This window comes from Cavia porcellus, unplaced genomic scaffold (genome assembly GCF_034190915.1).
Source record: "Cavia porcellus strain 051 isolate PalLab524CR breed Dunkin Hartley unplaced genomic scaffold, mCavPor4.1 scaffold_15, whole genome shotgun sequence".
NCBI lineage: Eukaryota > Metazoa > Chordata > Mammalia > Rodentia > Caviidae > Cavia > Cavia porcellus.
Window position 1 is genome coordinate 66,192,304 of NW_026947498.1, and position 22,747 is coordinate 66,215,050.

Consider the following 22,747-nt stretch of genomic DNA (forward strand, 5'->3'; position numbering starts at 1 on the left):
TAAAGTGCCTATCATTACAGAATTTGTATTCCAGTGGGGAGAGTCAAACTAATCAGTAGATACAATACATAAATTTAAAAATATTTTTAAATGTTTTAAAGAAGTGGGGGAAAGTACTTGAGGATGCCACAGGAGATGTGAAGAGCTTTTAAGTGAGGTTGTCAGAAGCTGGCCTTGTAAACCTAAAAATTAGAGGCTGATTAACAGTGAGAATTACCACAGCTTCCTACAGGAGTCTCTTCTGTTATTATGAGGCACATGATGAGAAAGTATGATGCTCACCATCTGGGGTGGTGGCTCAGTGGTAGAGCATCTGCCTAGATACACAAGACCCAGCATTCCATTCCTAGCACCAGGACAGTGGGGGCAGAGTTAACTTACAATTATTGGCTAATCAAACTAATTTGCTTTTCCTCTTCTGCTTGGCAATTTCTCACATTTTCAATAACTTTCTCAGGGTATCTGGAGCTCCCCATAGTCTTCCCATGGATCTGATTTGTTTGATAGGATAGTTCTGCAATTCCTGAGAATATTCCTTTGTAGTCTTGGTGTTGTGTTGAAAATTATTTTTTATCCAGGCATGGTGGCACATGTCTATAATTCCAGCACTCAGGAAGCTGAGGCAGGAGGATCACCATGAATCAGAGGCCAGTCTACACTACATAGTGAGTTCAAGGCCAGCCTGAACAATATAGGGAGACTTTGTCTCAAAAGACAAAACGAAAAATAAGTAAAATAAAATAAAGTGAATTTTAACTGTTAGTCTCAAAACTCAGGAAAATACAAGAGAGCACCCCAAATTAACCACTAAACATCCCGACACATTCATTCCATCTCCTCCCATCCACATATACTACTTTCCTTGAGAAAAACTACTTGACTGCTTTTAATAACAAACAAATGATTGTAAAAAGATAATAAATGTATCATTTTTTAAAAAGTTAAGAGATATCAATATGCCATGATGACTATCACAAAACAACTATCACAAAAAATAAGCAAGATGCAACAAAACATATATAGTGTGCTATGATGTGTAAGAAAGAAGATGAATACACCCACATCATTGGTTTGTTTTTAAAAGAACAAACCAATGAGAAAAAAGCATTACCTCTAAAGGGGGTAAAGTAACCTGAAACGAAATCAAAAGGAAGAAAATCAGTTCCTAAAAGTTAAAAGCGAATTGAGGGGAAATTAATCTATTTATATATCAAATAGACAGCATAATCATTTAAAAAGAATTATTTTAAATAAGTCACTTGATCAAATATCCTATGTGCAAAATATGCTCAGAAAGGTGTGTTAAATTATATTAAGTGGATTTTTGTTTCCTATATAAAAATGCATATACATATAAATGTATGTGGTGATCAGGATAAAGCAAGTAAATATGCTCATGTCACTGGGCAACAAGACTTTAAGGTAAGAGAAAGAGATACACATAAAAATAAGTTAAAGCCCTTTTAAGCTTTAACTGATAAATATCAATATGAGCACAGGATTTTTTTCTTTGTATTGCCTGGCATAGTGGCACACGCCTGTAATCCCAGCATTCAGGAGGCTAAGGTAGGAAGATTATTGCAAGTTCAAGACCATCATGGGCTACAAATTAAGCTCAAGAACAGCTTGAGTTGCATAGTAAGACCCTGTCTCAAAAAGACCAAAACACAAAACAAAACAAAACCAAAACCACAGTATTAATTTTTCTAAACTGTTCAGTGAATCTGAGAAGTAACAACAACCCAGACACAATGAATACTCAATTTTCTCAAGACTGTGTTCTCTAAAACCACTTGTCAATAAACCACATTGGGTTTCTCTGGCTGAATGGCCACTTTGAGTGATGGACAGGCATATTCAAGAGAGGCCTGGGTGGCCAGCTTGTTACAGTAAGCAAAGAAGCAAAAGAAACTGTGGAATCATGTCAGAAGGATGCAGGCATCCCTGAGTGGGCTCCCTCTTTGGTTTAGATCTATAATGGACCCCCAAGCCTTGCAAATTTGGAAGGTTACTGGCTTATGGGGTGTCCTAGCTGACTTGCTCCCCTTGGGGGGTCTGTTCGGAAGAGGCAGGTGTGACCTGGAAGGGTGCTTCTCCCTTCCCAGCTCCTCCCTTCACTCTCACTGCCTCTAGGCCACAATGACGCTAGATCCTTCACTGTACCACTTCTGCCTGGAGGATGGAATCTTCTAAAACGGGAGCCAAAATAACCCTTTCCTCATTTAGTTGTAGGTGCTGGGTATCGTGCCTCCCCAATGAAGAAAGTAAGACAGTTCCAGTAATAGGATTACTGCAGCATCGGAAAGAACACTACAGCAGAACAAATAGAAGTTAATATGAAAGACAAAAGCCTTTTGCCAAATGCTGCTTAGCCTTTTTTCTGACACCTACTATTTTTCAGATCCCCCAGATCTGGTTCGGGGGGTCTGGTATTTACCACCATTTTACTTTTAACTTTTGGGCCTTGCTTATTTAGCATGGTTATAAAATAAAACTTAAAACTCATTAATTTGTTAATGTTCTTGCTCTTTGTTCCAGACTATTAAAGTACGATTGTTCATCAAACAATACAACTGTCTTCTTTGGTCTCTTGTAGATCAAAGATTTTTGATCGCTGGTTAGGCAGGGTCAGTACTATACTCCATCTCTGAGCTGAAGCAGCCATAAAAAAGCCAGACTCTCCACCCTTTTGCATTCTTTATGAATGAAAGTGTTATGGTTTATGTCTAGATGTTCCCCCAAAGTCTCATGTAGTCATGGGGGTAGGTTTCTAGAGTTTGTGAATGATTCATGGTCCAATACTGGGGGGTGGGAGTGGCCTAATACAATGTAAGGGACAGAGAGAGTCATCTTCCGTGCTCCTCCCCTTTTGCTCTTGTTTCTTGTGCTATTTTTCTGCTGCCATGAGCTGTTGCCCTCTGCCATGTGCCACTTGCCTTGGAGCCAGTTGATTATGGACTGAAACCTCCATAAACTGAGTTAAATAAACCTCTCCTTCCTTAACTTTGAGTGTTGGGTATTTTGTCTCAGCAACAAGAGAAAAGTAACCAAGACAAAAAGATCAAAGTCTGGTACGGGGAAAACAAGATGGAGTTTCCTTTAGATTTACAAATTTTATAGCTATCGTATTGCCAAAAAGCCATAAATATTCCCAACTCCAGAAAATAACACCCTTTTCTTTTGATAGCCTGAACTCTTTTCTTTGAGTATGGCCTTTTTCCTTCTAAATAAATCTTTTCTGAGCCTCCAAAAAAATTAGAATTGTAGGTATCAGTAGAATATCATTAAGTAAGGTATGGAAGTGGCTCCTTCACAAGAACTCATAGTGTAAGTGTACGTTCACTTCCTAGTCTTCTGTGGCTCTCAGAGAACTCAGACTTTTAGATGCTTGGGCTTTGGATGAATTCTTGAACTCTGCTACCACTCCTTCATCTCTGTGTTTCGAAGCTTCTCCCCTCCTGCATTTCCCCCCACTTAGAGCTAAGGATTTTTCCACAATCTGGAGAGTATTTGTTGACAGTCTACAGCAGTGGTGGCAGTCTACAGCTAGGGTATGCATGCTGTAGCGGGCTGTTTGCAGCACTGAAAGGGCTAAAAGATTCTCTGCTCTGGAACAACATACTTTCTTTTACCTTACTTGTAACTCTTTTTCTACTAAATCTTAATATATCTTTTTGCTATCTAGTGCTTTTTTTGTCTGTTTTTATTTTGTTTGCTTGTTTTGTTGAGACAGCATCTTGCTTTGCAGTTCAGGCTGGCCTTGCATTCACTATGTAGTCCAGAGTAGCCTCAAACTTGTAGTAACCCTCCTGTCTCAGCCTCCCAAATACTGGAATTATAGGTGTGCACTACTACATCCGGCTGCTACACAGTGTTTAAATTTTTCTAATACTTGGTAGAATTCCCATGGACAATACTGGCTATTAGTTTGCATTTCCACAGAATCTAGGAAAGGGCCATATGCAGTAGATTTCTATAAACAGTATGTTAGCTGGACACAGGACATACCACAGGGTCCCCAGGCCAGTTCACCCTTCCATCCCAGTGCCTAGTCTGACTTCCCTTTGCATATCTCAGGATAATCTAACATAATAAGGAGCACTATAGTAGACAAAGCCTAGCCTGAATTTAAATTCAGCTCAGTGTCATAATTTTCTAACTGTGGTGTCTAAGATCAGTCACTTCTCCAATTCTTAGCTGTCTGCTCAATGAAATGAGGGTAATATTATCTATTCCTCATAGACTTGATTATTAAATCATAGGACGTATGAAACCGTAACTAACACATACTATGTCTTCAATAAATGTTGGCTTTTTTCATTTCCACAATTTACTAAGGTCACTTACACAGAAGACACGGGGCATACACAACCAAAGTTGCCCGTCATGTTTCATATATTTCCTTACAGGATCCCAAATTCTGAATCGTTAATGCCTCTTCTAACATAAACAGCAGTGATCTTTATGCTACAAGAATAATGAATTATAGATCCCCAAAGAGAGAGATCATATTCATTTGATAAACACTGATTGATAACTGCTGTCAGCCATTGTGCTGAGAGATACAGATGTAACCAGGAGCCAGCCAGCATAGGCTTGCTCTAATACCTCACACAGTGCCCCATACAAAGCAGGTGATCAATGCATATTTTTTAACATGACCCAGAGATGTTCAGAAAACACTGTATGATACAAAGTCTTAGGAATGACCTGAAAGCCACCTACATACTCCTACAACTCGGGAGAAGCAGAAGACTTAACTCATGAAGGCAGAAGGCTGAAACATTCTCCTTGACTATTGTGGGTATATATTTCCTGTGTTCAGAGACTGCCCCAATGTGTTTTGCTCTTAGGCACAGGCTGGCACAGCTACAAAAACTAGGATGTGACTCATTATTGCCTCATAGCTAGATTCCCCAGATCCCTTAATATTCTGCACTCTTTTCTGGCTTGGGGTCTGGGAAATGGAAAAAAAAATCACAACACTATATGAAAACATTCAGCAACTTCTCAGAGTTGCACTGTTACCTAAAAGCACTTAGATACTATTATGTAAATTATCTGTGCATGATTTCCATAAAAACCAGTCACAAATGTCAATTAGTGCTCATTAATATGCAATAAAATTCTCATTTGAAAAGTATTAAAAGCCAGGAATGAGTTCCACCTGGCTGCTCCCTTTTACTGAGAACTGCTGGGAAGTGCCCTGTGCCAGTCCTCACCAGCCAGGCAGGAGTTCTAACAAATCAATCTCTGGGTGACAGTAAAACCAGAGAGAATGGTCACCTGAAGGCGAGTTTTGAACAGCCCACGTTTTGCACTCCTGCAGCTGAGATCCTGTCCTACTGTCAACACAGGCTGAATGAAGTAAGCATGTCAATACTGAGCACCCTGTTAAAGGATGTACGTGACTGAAAGAGGGTAAGTAAGACCCCACTCCTGGGGTCAGACTGTCCAACTCAGCCAGTGCACAAGGCTGAACACCAAAACCTTTGAAATCACTAGGACTCATCCCTGAAAAGCCACTGGTTAGAATTTTTGTAAGTGAACTCACATGCTGTGTCTCTAAACTGCAGTTTTATCTGGACACTGATTTCTCTAAACTGTTGTTCAGTGTCGCTGTGCAGCCAATCACTTTCCTTGTGGGAAAGTGATTTGGGCTCTCTGAGGAAAAAAGGAAAATACAAGCTATCAACACAAGACTGGTTAACCTTCAGCCACTCCCTTCAACTGTTTTAAACCTCGGCTGCAAGCAGGGCAGATTTCTAAGCACAGTCTGATACAGTGGTTATCACATTTCACACTACATCAGAATCATCTGGACAGTGCCTTAAAAAATAAAAGATCGCTGGTTTCTCCCTAAAATGGTTCCTACTCAGTCAGTAGATCTGGACTGGGGCCTGAGAATTTGCATTTCTAACAAGTCCTTGGGAATCAAGCCATGAGTACCCCATCAGGCATAAGAAATACTGAGCTTTCATGGAGTCTGAACCATACAAACCCTTGGAATAGCATTTAACTCATTACTCTAGGCTACAATGATAAGGCTCTGATATTCTCTAAAAACTAATTTCAAGGAAGAACTTTAAGAAATCAGATATATAGAACTACACTTTTGTTTTTATTCTTCAAGCTATGACTCTAACATATTTTTTGGTTATGAGATATTGATGAAAGTGTGGACTCCACAGACACAGAAATGTAGAATACTGTACAATATTAAGGAGACTCAGCCATTTGCTTTTAGTTGCTTAAGATGAAAGCTAAGGATACTGATTTGAGATATTTTTATAAGCCTTTAATGTTACAAAATTCTACCTAAGTACTGCCTTGAATGTGTGTCTTTTAACTCTCATTCAATCTGAAATATTTACTTCCCTTTTTCTTTTTTGACTTATGAGGTAAAGTATGTTTATTAGTTACAAGATCTGTAGGACTATTGATTTCATAATTCTTATTGTAGTCAAGGATATATTTTATATAATTTGAATTCTTTTAATGTATTGAGTCTTTTTTTATGCCCCAGAATTTCTAGTCTGATAAAAAAAAAAATCCATGTGTACATGAAAGGAATGTGTATTTTTCTGTTGTTGAGTGGAGTGCTCTGTAAAGCTCAATAAGGTCAAGTTGGTTCATCATTTTCTTAACTTATAAATAGCTCTATCAATTTCTTCTTTGTGGATTTTGAAAGTTTCTTATTAGCTACATGTTTAGTATTGTTATATCCGAGTCATGCTTTTTTCAGTATCCCTGATAGTATGTTTCGCTCTGTAATATATTCATTACCCAAATATCTCTAAATACCCTTCAGTTTTGTTTTGAGATGTAGTTCATCAGGAAAATTTGCTCCTTTCAAATTGTTCTTTAAAAGAAAAAAATGTGTCAGGTGGATCAGAGCTCGAACTAGGGCTAAGTATTCCCTGCTAAGAAACGGTCTTTTAGCACTTTCCACACTTTAAGGAACGCAAGCTTTCCTGCCTGGCTTTAGAACTGAAGTCTACCCTGTGAGAATCTCCAGAGTATTTTTTTTTTTTTTGTCATACTGCTTCCTTCAATATTTTCTCCTAATTGTCTTGATCTCTATAGACTTGAAGCTCTGTTTCCTAAATCTGAGCCTGAGTTTTCTCCTTCTGCACCATATTCTAAAAACTATCTCTTGGTGTGATTGGATCCTGTTTCACTGAATATCACAAACCATGTATAAAAAATATGGAGACTCTGGAAAAGATATGGAGAAGGCTTCTGCCAGTATGATGAAATAAAACAGATACTTTAATCCAATCAGTGACTGAGATTACCAAGAATTAGATTTCAACATTGTATAAAGCAGTGATGGCGAATCCTTTAGAGCTGTCAGTGATATAAACAGCCTACTGTAGCATGCAAGTTGCAGGTTTGCTACAGCTGGTACAAGGCTGAGTTTGTTCCTGGTTTCCTGTAACTGCTCAGGTAAACCTTCAAGAATCCCATGTAAATCTTGAGTATTTTGGCAGCTCTTCCATCTCAGTAGACCCCACACTCCAATTTTTATCTTTCCAGCAGAGTAACATTTCAAGTAGCTTGGACTAGCCTCTTGGATTTTAAGCACTTTCTTTGGACTTTTTACTTCTGGGTCTGTCCTTATAAATCAGTGAATGATTTGGAAAATGCTTTGGTCACTGGGCTGATTTCAACATGCCTCTTTTCTTCCCATGACCATGGTCTCTCATGTCCCAGACCATTTGGTATTTTTGAAATTCGCTTCCCCTCCCTCGTCCTACCATACGGTAGAACCTTCTGCTCAGCTTCTCTGACTCTTAGCTTATTGCTAGGGTTCCTACTTCGCCCTCACACGCTACTTATCAAACGGTAAATGCCTCCAGGGAAGATTTAGAATGTGGGGCACTCATCACAGCCGCCTCAGGATGTCTTCTGGGTCTTCAAATGAACTTTTTAAAATCTGTTTTCCTAGATGTCTTCTGTGGGAGTCATGCTTTATCACAACTAGCCAGCAGCACATGCTTAATGTCCTCAAAGATCTTTAACATTTTTTATTGACAAGACAAACTGTTTAAATATTTACTCTACAAAACACAAATGACAGTGCAAACAGTACACAGTGTAACTATCCAATTAACTACAAGACCAACCAATATACATTCTAGAATCTTTAAGATATAAAAGATAAACCTATCATAGAAACTAGTTTCACTGTCATTGTGGTCTGGTATGTCTTTTTACATAAAGGGTAATGCTTACTATATCTATGCATGTATATGTACATATAAAGTTAAAATATTCTCATTGGAAATTAATTGCAGTAATTTCTATTCAGTGTTTTTTCCTTTTTAGTCTTCAATCTTGGATACATAAATATATTCCACATTTAATAAACATATAAAAGCCAACAGCAAACTACTTACCAGTGGGACTTGATAACTTCCTTCCACAGCTCAGCTGAAGTTTGCATTCTGAACACAGACTCACTTTGAAGTTTGTGGTACAGATTAGGGATAACAAATTTTCATTAAGCATCCGTCAGCTCAAAGATCCCTTGGTCATACCCGACTGCCCTCAGGATTTTAAAATCTCATCCACTGCTTGCTATTTTGTCAGTCAGCATTTATATCTCACCTGTTTGTGCTCACCAGCTTCCTTGAATGTTTCTCTGCTATTTTCTCTGGCTCTGGTGTTGTGGGAATCCTATTTCTCCCTGGTCTGATGGACTAAAGTTTTTTGGCCAACAACAGCAAAACTAAAATGAAAGCTTTCTCCTGCTACTGAGTTTGTTAAAAAAAAAAAAAAAAAAAAAAAAAGATCATTTGTTTAAAGTGTTCACATCTGTTGCTTGGCACCAATCCTTAAGCTCCAGACTCTAATTATCTGCATGTCAAATAATCAGTTACAGCTGATTGACTATATACTTATGAAGCTCCCCAATTCCCCATCCTCAAAATGGAAGAAGACTGAGATGGGAAACAAACGACCTTTCTCAACTCAACTGCTAGAGAAAGAGCCTGACAAAAACCTCCAGATATGGCTTTGTGAGAAGGCGCGGTAACTAAGCCCGTTTTCTCTGAAAGCACCCCCCTCCCAACATGATACCCTCAGATGCTCCTGCCCCAGAGGAAGATCACGTATAATTCCTCAGCGTGGAACAAGCGGGCAAAGGGAAATGCACACGGTCTGGCCAAGGAAACTCAAGAAAGGCACAATACAACCGCAGACCCCGCGCCCCACTTAGCCGACAGAATCCACACTTGGCACAGACAGGTCCATGCCACAGGCCTCACACCTAAACACCCAGGCCCCCAGGCCCAAAGCGGCTGGGAGAAAGACAAAAGGATGAGGGAAGCAACCGCCTTAGAAGAGACCCTCCGTGAGAACCGAAATTCTGTGGATTCCTTTTGGCCTAGAAATGTCAGTTTTAGGATTCTTGCCCATGGAACTATATAGAAACCAAAACGTAGCTCGGTAGCGAAGTGCTTTCTTAGCATGCACATTGTCCTGGGTTCAGTCCCCAGCATTTCGAAACCAAAAACACAAGGAGAAAACTAAAGTGTATGGACAAGTATAGTCTGTTTATTGTAATATAACTTGTTGTATTAAAAAAAAAAAAACAAAAAAAAAAAACCTAGAAGGGGATGGGGAACAGTGCCTAACTGTCATGCACAAGACTCTGAGTTTGGTTCCTGGCCCAAAAAACCACAAACAAACAACAACAATAACACCAACAAAAACCTAGAGGAAAACACGAATGTCTATCAGTGGAGAAATAATGCGAGAAATGTGGAATATTCTGTAATGAGAGATTAGGTAGGTGTTAAAAATAATAAATTGGCCTGATTATGTGTATTACTGTAAATAATTATATAACACAATGAAATAACAAAGTAATAAGCTACATGGTTTCATTTACATAAAATATAAAATTATCTTTATTTCAATTAGCTCACATCAAACTTTCTGTATGTCTGTGTGGTAGGTACTGAAGATTGAGGAGGTTACACAAGCTAGGAAAACACTTCATGAATGAGCTACATCTTTGGCCCTTTTTTAAATTTTGAGACAAAGTTTCTCTAAATTGTCTAGGCTGGTCTTGAACACGTGATCCTTCTGCTTCAGCCTCCTGAGCAGCTAGGACTTCCTGAGCAGGTGTGCACCACCATGATCAGCCCCACACTGAACCTTTGAGAGTGGTCTTCTCAGAAACATGAAGGGGAAAGAAAGTTAAGATTTAGTAACATTTTCTTATATACTGCTTTCTTCTTTTTGTTAGTTTTTTGAGACAGAGTCTCGCTGCGTATTCCAGGTTGGACTTGAACTCACTATGTAGCCCAGGCTGGCCTCAAACTTGAGGCAGTGATCCCCCTCAGTCTCCTAAGTGTGGGGATTCCAGCTGCGCGCCACCATGCCTGGCTTGTATGCTGCCTTCTTTCTAGACTTGTTACAATATCTATTACTTTTATAATTTAAAAATGTCAAGTTAAAAAGTTGAAAAGATTCAAAAATTTTTAAATGTTATGATTTGACTAGGTAAGAAATTTTAATTATTGTGCTCATTTGAGGGAACTGGGACATATACATATCACATCTTGATCTATAAAGATTTATTAAGACTTTACATTTGCAAGTAATGCCAGGCCCCAGAGTTCATGGGTCTGTGGCTCTGTGATATTTGGTTTTAACTGACCTGGTGTATGAAGGCTCCCGGACAGTGAATTTACCTGGAGTCACTTAACAGAAGCCAGTTAATGCCCTGAACCCACAGTGCCGCGGGAATGGCCAATGGTTGTAAAATGAAATCATGTCTACTTCTCCAAAACCTCAGCCATGGAGCTGCCTAAACCAGTGGACAGCCCACAGAAATGTAGACATGATTAGCACAGGCTTTTGTCTGAGGAAATCTCACTAATCCAACTATGACTGCTTTCACTGGTGTGGTTCCACACGTCTGACACAAGAAATACAAATCTGACCCAACCTTGCAGGACTAAGTGCAAACCGCAGGACAGAAGCTGCTGCCCAGGTTTGAGGGTCCATGGTGGCATCTGTGGGAGGCACTCTGAGCCCTGCTGAACACTCGCCATCCACAGGCCAGCACTAGCAAAGGCGTGCCCTTAGAGGTGGAATACTCTGCACCGTTCTCATGATTTGGCTTCATGCTAACAGACACTTTCAGATCTTTACAGGGGCGGGGACCACAGACACAGAGCATTGGGTAACAGAACGAATTGAAAGGAGCTAATTGAAAGCCTGAATTCTTTAAGCCATCCTTGCCTTCTTTCTGCTCACAGTTGCCTGAAGTCAGCAGCGCTTGCATAAAAACATTTCCATGAATGCTTATTTTGTCTTCCTTCATCCCAGGGTCTCACCTGTGGATGGCTGGTGCCTAAACCCCAGCAGGCCACCACTCCCTTCCCTTGCCTGGTTTCTTGCCATTAGCTTTCTTCTCCCTCTTTATTCTGATCTTCTGTGCTTTTTGTTCCCTGGCAGCCTCCACAGGCTGCAGGCAGCCACCACTGGCTCAGGCAAAAATCTTAGAATCATCATAATTACCATTCAGAAAAGGCACCCAATTAGGCATGCGCCCCGTTCACCTATTCAGAGTAAACTACGGCTAACCTGAGAAATTACACCACACAAAGAAACTCAGGAAGCATTTAACGTAAGAGCCAAGAAAACCTTTTCTCTTCTGGGTACAGCACTTTCAGGCCAACACTTTCAAGGCCTTAGTATTTTCACCGTTAACATATTTGCTGTACCTTCTATCTCGAGGTCTTCCCAGTTACTCTCAGACAACCAGGATGGAGAGCTGCCAGCGCCCACTGGTAGTCCAGCAGCCCAGTGGAGGCAACAGTGACGGGAAGTCCAAAGCACACTTCCCCAGTGTTCTAAAGGTCACCTTGAAACCCATGCTTCCAAGAGAGCAATTCCAACCAGCAAGGCTCTGGGGGAATATGAGCCCTTCCCGTGCTGTTTCATGTTTTCCCACCACTAAATCCATTCTCCCCATCAGAATGCCAATTTCCAGCAGGTCTGTATACAGTCAGCCTTCGTATCTGCAGGTTCTACAGCTCTGGAGTTAACTAACTGCAGATTGAAAATATTAGGGAAAGAAAAATTGTATCTGTGCAGAACATGTACAGATTCCTTCTACTCATTATTCTCTAAATAATTTAGTAAAACAGCTATTTATACAGCATTTGCATCGTATGAGGTATTATGAGTAATCAACAGATGATCTGACATTTGTGGATGATATATGCAGTTTACACATCAACACTTCACCACCTGGCTTTTAGATGAAGGACTTGAGCATTGCAGGTTGTGGAATCCGCTGAGGTCCCTCAAAGCAGTCCTCTTGGATACTGAATGACAGTTGTACACACAAAACTTCTCCAATGGCTTTGAAGACCCACTTTCTAGACCGATCACTACCACATCGGGTTTAGATAACTGACAGCTCTAATATGCCTCCTTTTTTTTCATTCTGGGTTAAAAACTAAACACGTTGGTTATTAAAAAATGTGAACAATTTGAGGTAAGAACCTGTAGACTGCAAACATAAAGAAAGGTACCAGCAGCCCCATCTCTGCATTATCAAAGTGCACGACCTTAGTTCCGTGGCCAGGTTCTCCACTAGTCCTGCCCAGTGGGCTGGTCAAAGTGGGCCCGTGTACAGCAGGATAGTCTTCCAGCCTCACTTCCTAGCATAGCTGCGTGGCACCCTACATTGGAAGTATACTGCCCAGACTCAGGTTCAGGTGGGAAGGTGATATGTAGACCTCAGTTCCCCGCTGAGGCAAAGGGGTCATGAGAGCAATTCACCTGCAGATGCAGCCTGAAGCCTGTGAATTACACTTGAACTAGAACATGCAAGGGCATACTAGCTGGGGGGCAGGAAGGTCACTAATAACACTTGTTATTGGTCAGTGCTAGGACTATTGAACAACCCTAACCTCCTCTGATTTATCCCCCTTAAAACACACTGCACAGAGTACTCTATACTGGACCGGGAACAAGAGAAAGTTATGGAGATGCCTTGGACACAACTGCACCTCAAGGTCTCACCTAGGTCAGATACACCTCTTAAGAACAGCTCAAAATTTGATCCAATCTCTGGTCAGAATTTTCCTGGCTTCCTGCAACAGACAGACTGAGGGCCACAGCCCTGTGCTTTTCATAAACTAGCCTTCAGGAATGTGTTGCTCATTGCAATTCTGCCCTGAATTTCCCTGTACCCCTCTTACCTTACTGTATTCTGGGTTGCATTCAGATATCTGCTCAGTCAATGCCTCCTGTACCATTGCTGCCAAAGAGACACAACAGTTGCTTCACCTCAGAGGAAAGTGATTCTTGTGGAGTAGCTGTCTACCCTCCTACAGAGCCCTGCTCCCCCTGCCCCAGCACCACAGCAGGAGGTAAAACTCACTGTATCATCAGCCTCGTTGTCTCCTATAAGCCTTGGCCATGTCTATGTCAAAGCAACTGGTTTTACCAGAATAATTCATCTATTCTCCCCTTTGGAGTGAAAGCATCCACCTTCATTAATCTTCCCCCTTCTAACCAGTTCTTTTCACTGTCCTCTCTAGATTTGCATCCTGAACAAGCCCTCTTCCCTCAAGCCAATCTCAAAAGCACATGCTTGACCCGGACCCTTCCAATGCTTGTTTTTCTCTGTGTGCATTCTCCCCGTACTGAGAAAGCAGAGGGCCAGGGGAGGTGGGGTCTGTTAACACAGACCATCTGTTTCTAAGGATCTCATGATTATGACAAGTGTTTCAGAAAAATGCCTTAAGAAATCTAGATGGAAACCGATGCACCATGGAAACACATAAATATTTTATCAGGCTGTGAACAAGACTCTTGCTCATAAATGTTTAAATATCTTGGTAGTATAAGGTTCAGGGGCTGATTAGAGTCAACCTGGGGACATATGGGGACTGATGGGGGGGCTGAGAGAGGAGGAGGGGAATACAACAGCAATGTGTGTGTATATATGAGAGAGAGAGGCACAGACAAGACAGACAGACAGACAGATACTCCCCACACAGTTTGGGCTGTGAAGCCCAAGAGGGCCTCAAACTCATAGCAATGCTCCTGCCTTGGCCTCCCAAGGGCTGGAATTGCAGGCATGTGCCACCATACACAGCCTAGTTTCTCTTCTAAGAAACCAAAAATATGTAGGCATACCTCAGGGCTCCGTCGACTTGCAGTCACTCATTTTCCAAGTGCTGGAGGAGGAAGCAGGTCTGCTCCCAGAAGAGCTTTCCAGGGCAGACACTGTGGGGCTTCAGACAGGCCACTGCATCAGCCACGGTCCCCACCACCTTGCCACACATTTTTCAGCATTGGTGGCATGAGGCAGACTTTCAGGTAAGCTGCTTAGGCCTCAAAATAAGGCAGATTCTATAAAGATGCTCATGGTAGTTTTATTCAAAAAAGACCCCAAACTATAAGCAACTTGTGTCTATCAATAAGAGTATGAATAAACACAGAATTAATAGTCAAACCTTGAAGTAAAAGGTAAACTACTGATACATTTAACAACATGCATGAATATCACACAAATTACACAGAATTAGTGCAAAAAACAGTCACAGACATGAATGCATTCAGTACAATTGCATTTATATAAACTCAAAAACCAGCAAAATCCAAGACAATAGAAATCAGAATAAAGGTTGCTTCTAGTGGTCGAGGTGGCTAAAAAGTGGCATAAAATGAACTTCGGGGATTAAAATGTTTTCTGTCTCATTTGGTAGGTGGCTTTTGTCAAAACCAGCCCAGTTTCTACCTCACAATTCAGCGCGCACACACTGTGAGAACACAAGTCACTGAGCTCCAGGATCATCACTTTATATGTAAAATATTCATTACTTGAATGACTTAAAGGGAATTCAGCATTTTATCAAGGGTTTTCGATCCTTATAGGGGACAAAGACTTGTTTGAATCACTTAAATATCAAGTGAATTCAACAATAGTCATTAATTACTTATGATCTGCCAAATGGGAACATAACCATAAATAAAGCAAAACAAACTTTTGTCCTTAAGAAGTTAACATCTGAAGGGAGATATGCCCAATTAGCAAAGAAGCATATATAATGTCAGGTCCCATGAAGACAGAAAAAATGAGGTCAGACAAATAGACAAATAGATCAGGTGATGGGAAGGTCTCATGGAGGTCACATTTTTAGAAGATGTCAAACAGGAAAAAAACTGATCCAGTGTCTGGAGAAGAGTGTTCAGACTGAGGGAAGAAGAAGAGAAACACACAGAGGACGGGAGAGAATGAAGCCAAACGGGTCAGATCGCAGAGGGTTTGATCTGTAGCAGTCTAGGAGGGCTGGGTTTTATCTGCTGTGTGAGGGGAAACAGTCACACAGGGAGCGACACTCTCAATCCGCGTGTTAAGAATAACCAAAAGAAAGCAATTAAGAGATTTGCCCAAGATTCTTACAGAAGAGTCAGGTGAGTAAGATCCCTACAATTTTTCTCAAAAATATTCATATCCTTCATACACCTATTTCTTAACAATTTTCAGATTCAAACTCCATCCAAGGCTAGATTCCCAATATCTGGATGCTAAACTGTGAATTTTATTAACAGGTTTACGTTTTAAGATAATCATAAGTTTATAAAAAAAAAAAAAGGCTAGTAACTTCTTGGTATATCTGAAACTTTCCATAATTAAAAAAAAAGGAGACAGGAGTTTATCAAGGGTTTCACAATCCTTATAGGAGACAAAGAGTTGTTTGAATCACTTAAATATCAAATGAATTCATCAATATTCATTAATTACTTACAATCTGCCAAATGGGAACATAACTATACCCTTTATCCTTTACTATTATTCATCAGTAAGTAAACATGAAGGTCATGCTTCTCAATTCTTTCTGTAAAGTACAGTCTCTGATTTTTTACCTAACGTAGAATATTTCTTTCAACCCTCAAATCCAACTTCTCTGCCCAGGTAACCCCACATCACTCTATCTGTTGTCCATTAGGGCCTTGGCCTTTCTTTTCTCTCTCCCAAGCTCTCAGTGACTTTCTGAAAATCTGGGAAGCACAGAATAAAATGTGAGTGAGAGGACACAGCCCTTCACAGACGCTTCTCCCCCTACAACCTTTCCAGAAACGCTCTGATGGTCCAGCAAAAGCAAATATCAGAACCCCTGACATGAAACACTGTTAAGCACTCCTCCTCTCTGTCTCAACTTTCCTTAACTTTCCCATTTGTGTAAGAACCCTCCAGGGAGGACGCTGCTTCACCCCACCACCCTCTCGGTCTGCTCCGGTCCCGTTTCTGCCTCCATTGGACACAAGATTCTCCATCTCCAGCCTCCCATTATTCTGCCTCTGATCAGGCCAACTCTAGACTTTATTGGGAAACAGGGAGAAGCTAAAAGCTGGAGGTAAGCGAAGGGGAGACAAAGGGGACCCTCCAGAGACCGCGAGGGCCCTGAAGTGGAATCAGGTTGGCAAAGTGGTGACCCGGCTCCACCTCTGCTCCTCCCCCAGGCCCTAAGCAGCAAAGCCTGCAGAGCATTCTGCTCTCTCGATTCAAACTCAAAGCATCTGAACCCACGTGCAAGGGCTGCTCTGCCTTTTAGCTGCTGTGTCTCTTTTAGCTCCACTGAGGCAACTACACAATCTGTCATTGCAAGCCTGGTTGCTGTCCAAACTGCTTGGAAACCCTCTGTACAGAATGAAGCCATCGATGGAGGAAACTTAATTTTTCTTTTTGCAGCCTTTGCATCAACGTTTTTCCTAGATTTTAACCCTCACCTGAAAATCTTTCACCTGAAAATACAAAAATGTCATGTCTATATCCTGGTTTAAAGCAGGACATTTCTTTATATACTAGGACATAACTCACCTATTACTCTTGCATGCACGTACCCAGAAAAACCAACAAAGGGGTAAAAGAAGCCACGCCATGACTTCTCTCCCCCAGCTTTTTAATCCTCCGATGCACACAAAATTTGGTGTTAAAGAAACACCTCAAGTTTCTCATCTGTAGTAGCACGTGCACACCGAGAGTTTCTTCTATGAAGAAGCCTGAGCTGATGATCTGGTAAAGGCTGCCTGGCTGCTCCGTGGCCAGCAGAAAGGCAGCCCGAGAGCTCCAGCAGTGAGGCTCACTCTCCACCCTGCACCCCGCGCCCTGCACCCCTCGCTTCCCCGGAGACTCCCACGCCAAGCCCGAGAGCGGCCGGGCGCCCCGAGTCTGTCTGGGAGCTTCTGCCCCTCCACCGCTCTGCAGCCCGGGGCTCCCCGGAGAGCCCCCCCCAGCCCCCCCCCCCCCCGAGCCTCACCTCGCAGGCTGCCTGGCCGACCTGGCGGAGCCGCGCCGGGGTCCTCGGGGCGCTGGATCCGGGCTGCGCGGGCTGCACGGGCCCCGCGCCCATCGCCGCCGCAGGACGCACGGAGGCGCAGGTCCGGGGCGCACGAGCCTGCGGAGCCGCCCACGGCCCGGCCCGGCCCGGCCCGGCCGCCGCTCCTCCCCGCGCCTGGCGCCGCCCTGCGCTTCCTCGGGCACCGGGCAGGAGGCGGAGGGTCCTGGGCACCTACTCACTTACGTGTTTATGTATGCGCTGGAGCTACCCAGTAGCTAGATGATCAACAGATAGACACTTTCTGGGGTTTCCAGACTTTTCACATTGCATTTATTTTATAATCTGAAAAACAAGAACATTACTTTTTCCAGGAATGTATTAAAGGGAGGTCACAAATAAGATGTCCCCATCCAGGTCCACCACTTACAAGAGCATCGTGAGAGCCTTGGCAGGCATTGACCATTCATATCATCATTTATTTTGAGATCTCAGACTTACGTTTGCTCATGGGGAAATCTTACATTTTTATGACAAGCCTGAAGGAAGCTTGGTCGTAGAGTAGGGCAGAGGGGAAGCTGGGTGGCCAGCCCAGGCCCTGACCACACAGTACAGACATTTTAGCTGTTTCTTACACACTGTGTTAGCCAAAAGCTTCTTTTCAGAAAAAGCTCTACTGAGGAGGAAAACACGAAGAAGAAAAGATAGCGAGGTTTTCCTCGACACAGTGAGCAGAACGCTGGTATCAGGATTATGCCTGAGAGTTCACCCAGGACTCCAGATACCTCCTCCACAGCCAGGCCCTTTTATGCAGGATGTGTAGACACTGAGGAGCTTGATCTGAGCCACTCTTGGGGCCTGCTCAGTGAGGAAGGATTCTGGGCCCATTTTTCTCTCTGACTGCTTATTTCAGAGCCCAGAACCAGACTGAGTTCTGTGGTTTGAGACTGAAGATCTGCCCTTCTGATTAAGTCTTTAATCGGTTGCTCTAGGCTCTTAGCGATTTATACCAACCAGCCCGTCTATCTTCTGCAAGAATGTGTATATTCTCTTCCCTTTCTCAGACTGGAGAACCTCCAACCCCTCAGTTGCCAGGCACCGAAGATCTTCTTTCCCCTGGGCCTGCCATTTGACTTCAGAAACGCTCTGGAAACTCTGCCCTCCTGTGGATTCCCACGGGGCTTCTTTGGTTAGACTTTGATTACCTTGAGCTGAATCATTTTAATAGTTTCCTAACTGGTTTTCTTTCTTCTTCCTCTTTCACCTGCAAGGCAGACTCTCCTGACAAAACAAACACCCCTGCCCCTCACGTCATGACAAAACAAGCCACCCCCCTGCCCCCACCGAAGGTATTTCTGCTGCTCAATGGTAATACAATCTAAACTTTCACAGTTGGAGACCAGCCTGTTTCCAGCCTCCTGTCCACTCAACACCCATGTTCTAGTTAAACCATCCCCAGCCCTTTTTTATTTTTTATTTGGAGACAGGATCTCACTAAGCTGCCCGGCTGGGCTAGCCTTGAACTTGAGCAGTCCTCCCACAGCAGCCTCTGAGAGCTGGGATTACAGGCATGCGCCACCATTCCCAGCCTCCCTGGTGTTTAAAACATCTGCTTATTATGCTCATTCTTCTCCCTTATTTTGGGTTTCTGGTTTCCCTCTCTTTACCTGTTGAATTGCTTCCAAGCTCCAAATCGAATACCTTTTCTTTTAACATTGTTCTTCTGACTTTCCCAGTCGGATCTGTGAGATCAGTTGTTTCTTTCCTAGCATCCTGTTGCAGCCTGCACTGCTTAGCTGTATTTTACAGCTGGCTGTGTCTGCCTGTCTCCTTAGTAACTGCCAGGTCCTGCAAGGACGTATGTTTCTGATCCATCTCCATCTCCCAATGCAGGGGCATTGTAAATGTTTAAGTAGTATTTTTTTTTTGTATATAAGCTATGTGCTTATTACAAAGATTCAAATACATAAAAATGTAAGGAAAGGAATAAACCATCATATGCTGAAGGCCACTGCTGATGTTCCGGTGTTTCATGCATTTCTTTATGTACATGTCTGTGCATCTGTGGAGTAATTTCATGCATGCTGTGTTTTCTTTCAGATGCTTTCTGCTCCAGCCTTTTCTTACATGACTGTCTCTGTTGCAGACATGCATATATTTCTATTCTTGTCTGTTTTTAAAGCGTACCGCCATGCACACTTTTTAAACCACAGTAGTGGTAACCACGATCCACACCAAAACAAGTGGAATCCCTGTCCCAGGAATTTGAAGCATGAATTTTAAGATGGCAGCATCTTGAAAGAATTGCCCTTAATCTCAGCCACTGGAATGCTCAAGTCAACACTCCTTATTTTAATAATATATTTAGTTATTTTCTGAGTCGTTCTCCAGGACATTACTGAAAGGATTTTGTCCCGGATGGGACACTGTAGCCAGTGGGAGGCTGGGAGGAGGAACCAAGGGGCTCTATCTTGAGGTCATCTTCCCGCCCCTCGGCAATTTACCTGTGGCGTGAGATGAATTCCAGTGAGTTACCTGTGCATCTGTAATGCCCCTTAGGCACCACCCCAAACCTAAGCTACACGTATGTCCCCACACCATGTGGCAGGCGGAGAGAATGCCAGACTCTGGAGGTCGTGGAGTCTCTCTCCACATTCTTAAAATAAAGGCCACTTTTATTTCATACTTCTTATCTTTTTAGCCACGCTGAAAATTCTATCAATTACAATTGCTACCTAGATTTAAAATAATCTAGCTCTGATTAATATTGTCTTAATTTCAATAGTTTACAAAATTTTACTCCATTCTTTCTACCCTCCTTTATGCTATTATTTCAATATAAATACAATTTATATTGTTTACATAAGCCCGTTTATAGTTTTATATTGTCATTGCTTTATGCAGTTGTATTTTAAGTCACTCAAATTACAAACAAAATATATTTAGTGTCTTTTATGTTTACGGTGCTCTTTATTTCTTCATGAGGATTCATGTTACTGTCTAGCATTCTCTTCTTTCGGCCTGAAGGACTCCCTTCAGCATTTATGGTGGGGAAGTTCTGCTAGCAGAAAATTGTTCTCTTGTTCTCCTGCAGTGACTTAACTGCATTTTTTTCTTTTTTGAGACAAGGCCTCACTATAGTTCAGGTTGGTCTTGAACTCATGAAGTAGCCCAGGCTGCCTCAAACTCAAGCGACTCTTCCCGCCCCGCTCCTGATAAAAAGTCAGCAGTGAACTTTGTTGTTCCCTTCCCTGTGAGGAGCCATTGGTTTCTTTTTTTTTTTTTTTTTTTTTGGTCTTTTCCCTTTTTAAGGGTACCAGGGATTGAACTCACAACTGCCTGCTTCCAAGGCAGGCACTTATGCCGCTGAGCTAAATCCCCAGCCCCAAGCCATTGGTTTCTTTCCCTTATAAGGTTTTGTCTTTGGTATCTTCCAGTTTGACTATGTCTAGGGGTTCTGCTATGATTCAAATGATGATGTCCTCTCCAAAATTCTTGTTGAAACTTAATCCCGAAATCAACAGTGTTGAGGTTTTTATCACCTTTGAAAGGTGAAAAAAATTCGTGAGGGCTCTAAGAATGGGATTAGAACCTTTACATAGGCCTCAAGGTTGAAAGGAGTTCCCTTCCTGCCTTTTCCCCTCCCACCATGAAGACACACTGTCCTCCCCCACTGAGGACGTGGGGACAAGGACCCATCTTGGGAGTGGATCTAAGCTAAAGGTTTTGTCTTTGCAGCTTCTCTCTTTTCATTTTGTTCCACATGGAATTGAAATTAAGGTTCCAGAGTTTTACTTGCAAACTGACCCAAGGAAAGAGCCTGGGCATGTACCGGGGCAGGAGGGCTCGAGCACTTCAACAGACTGGACAGGTAGGTGGACAGGCTGTGCCAATCTCCTGTCTGCTGTCTAAGTGCAGGCATTATAGGAATGTCAGATGACCCTACGGAGAAAAAGAAAAAGGTCCCAATAAAGGCTAAACTGTTAGAGGAAAAATGTCTCCCCAAAAATCTTCCTCATAGAATATCAAAACTAACAGAATCTTACAGATATTCTAGTTAAACCTTCTCATTTTAGGATGAAAAACGGAGGTCAGAGAGATAAAGTGAATATTTATTAAAAAGATCAGGGGCTGGGGATTTAGCTCAGTGGCATAAGCACCTGCCTTGCAAGCAGGCGGTCATGAGTTCGATCCCCGGTACCGATAAAAAGATTAAAAAAAAAAAAAAAAAAGTTAAGATCAAAAGAAAAGAATCAGCAATATCATTCTGGAGGAAGAAGGGTGGGCACCCTCCACTATCCCAAAACTAAGATGGGTGAGAACTGTGTCAGGAGCACAAATTAAATGATCTACAAAGCGAGTGGGAAGACTGGGTCCTTCTTCGTGTGGGTGTTGGTCTTGTGTGCACTAATGGGGCTGAGTCACAGTAATTAGCACATTATTCTTAGGTTGTGTTTTTCATGTTGCAGCTACGTGCCTACATGACTCTTTGGTTAACTTCTCAACCTCCAGCAAGCTTTTAAAGACTTCTTTTGTTGTGCTTTCTGGGATGCACGGGAGGCTGTGGAAAGGTTAGCAGGCCTGTCTCCTGGGCCTCACTTGTCAGACGGTGAGTTCCATGGGACAGGCAGGAACAAGATACAGAAGAAAACCCCTGTGGGGAGAGAAGTAAACATTATATTAAGAATAATTAAATTAATAAAACGAATGTTCTCCAACCTACTTTCATCACCAAATATTTTACACTCTCTAGCCCAATGCAGCAAGAGGGAGAGGTTTTTTTGTTTTTTTTTTTTTTTAACACCAAGTACATTAAGAGAGAGAGTGTTAACAAGAGCATCAGATGCCCCAAAACAACATGCCCAGAGTTCAACTCACGGGTGCAAACTGCAAGTAATCTGAGCCCAAGATCACCCGGCTCTTCTTTGGGGTGAAAATTGAGACGAGCTCAGCCTTAGCGCTCTTAAGCAAATGTCTTTTCCTGGTGTTTCAAAGAAACAAATTTATTTATTCATTCTATAGCACACAACTTATTCATTTAAAGTTAGCAATCATATGATTTTTTTTTTTTTCGTATTTTTACCGGTACCAGGGATCGAACTCAAGACCACAGGCTTGCAAGGCAGGCGCTTATGTCGCTAAGCTAAATCCTCAGCCCCAATCAAAAATTTTCGAGTAGTCATGGACATAAGCAACCATCACCATAGGCAATTCTAGGATAATTTTATTACCTCAAAAAGAAGTGCTGACTGGTGAGGTGATGTAGCCACAGTGAAAACCAGTATAACAATTCCTCAAAAATATTAAACATAACAGAGTTGCCATACGATCCAGCGATTCTGAATTGAAAATGGGGGCTTGAAGAGATATCTGCACACTCATATGCATGTCAACATTATTCACAGTAGCCAAAATTGGAAGTAACC

At 42.1% G+C, this 22,747-nt stretch overlaps 1 protein-coding gene across 9 annotated transcripts in view; it reads right to left on the reverse strand.

Moving 5' to 3' along the window:
- Gpr156 (G protein-coupled receptor 156) overlaps window positions 1-17,592 on the reverse strand; it is a 108,144-nt gene extending 90,552 nt beyond the window's left edge. For 2 of the 9 annotated variants that reach the window (XM_063225032.1, XM_063225030.1), the window contains exon 1: window positions 17,304-17,592. The gene's annotated coding sequence lies outside the window, so the exon portion shown is untranslated. Of the gene's footprint in view, window positions 1-8,402; window positions 8,587-8,613; window positions 8,779-17,303 lie in introns of those variants that run through there. The other 7 variants (XM_063225034.1, XM_063225027.1, XM_063225033.1 and 4 more) reach the window with 6 other exon arrangements.
- Between the last annotated feature and the right edge of the window lie 5,155 nt (window positions 17,593-22,747).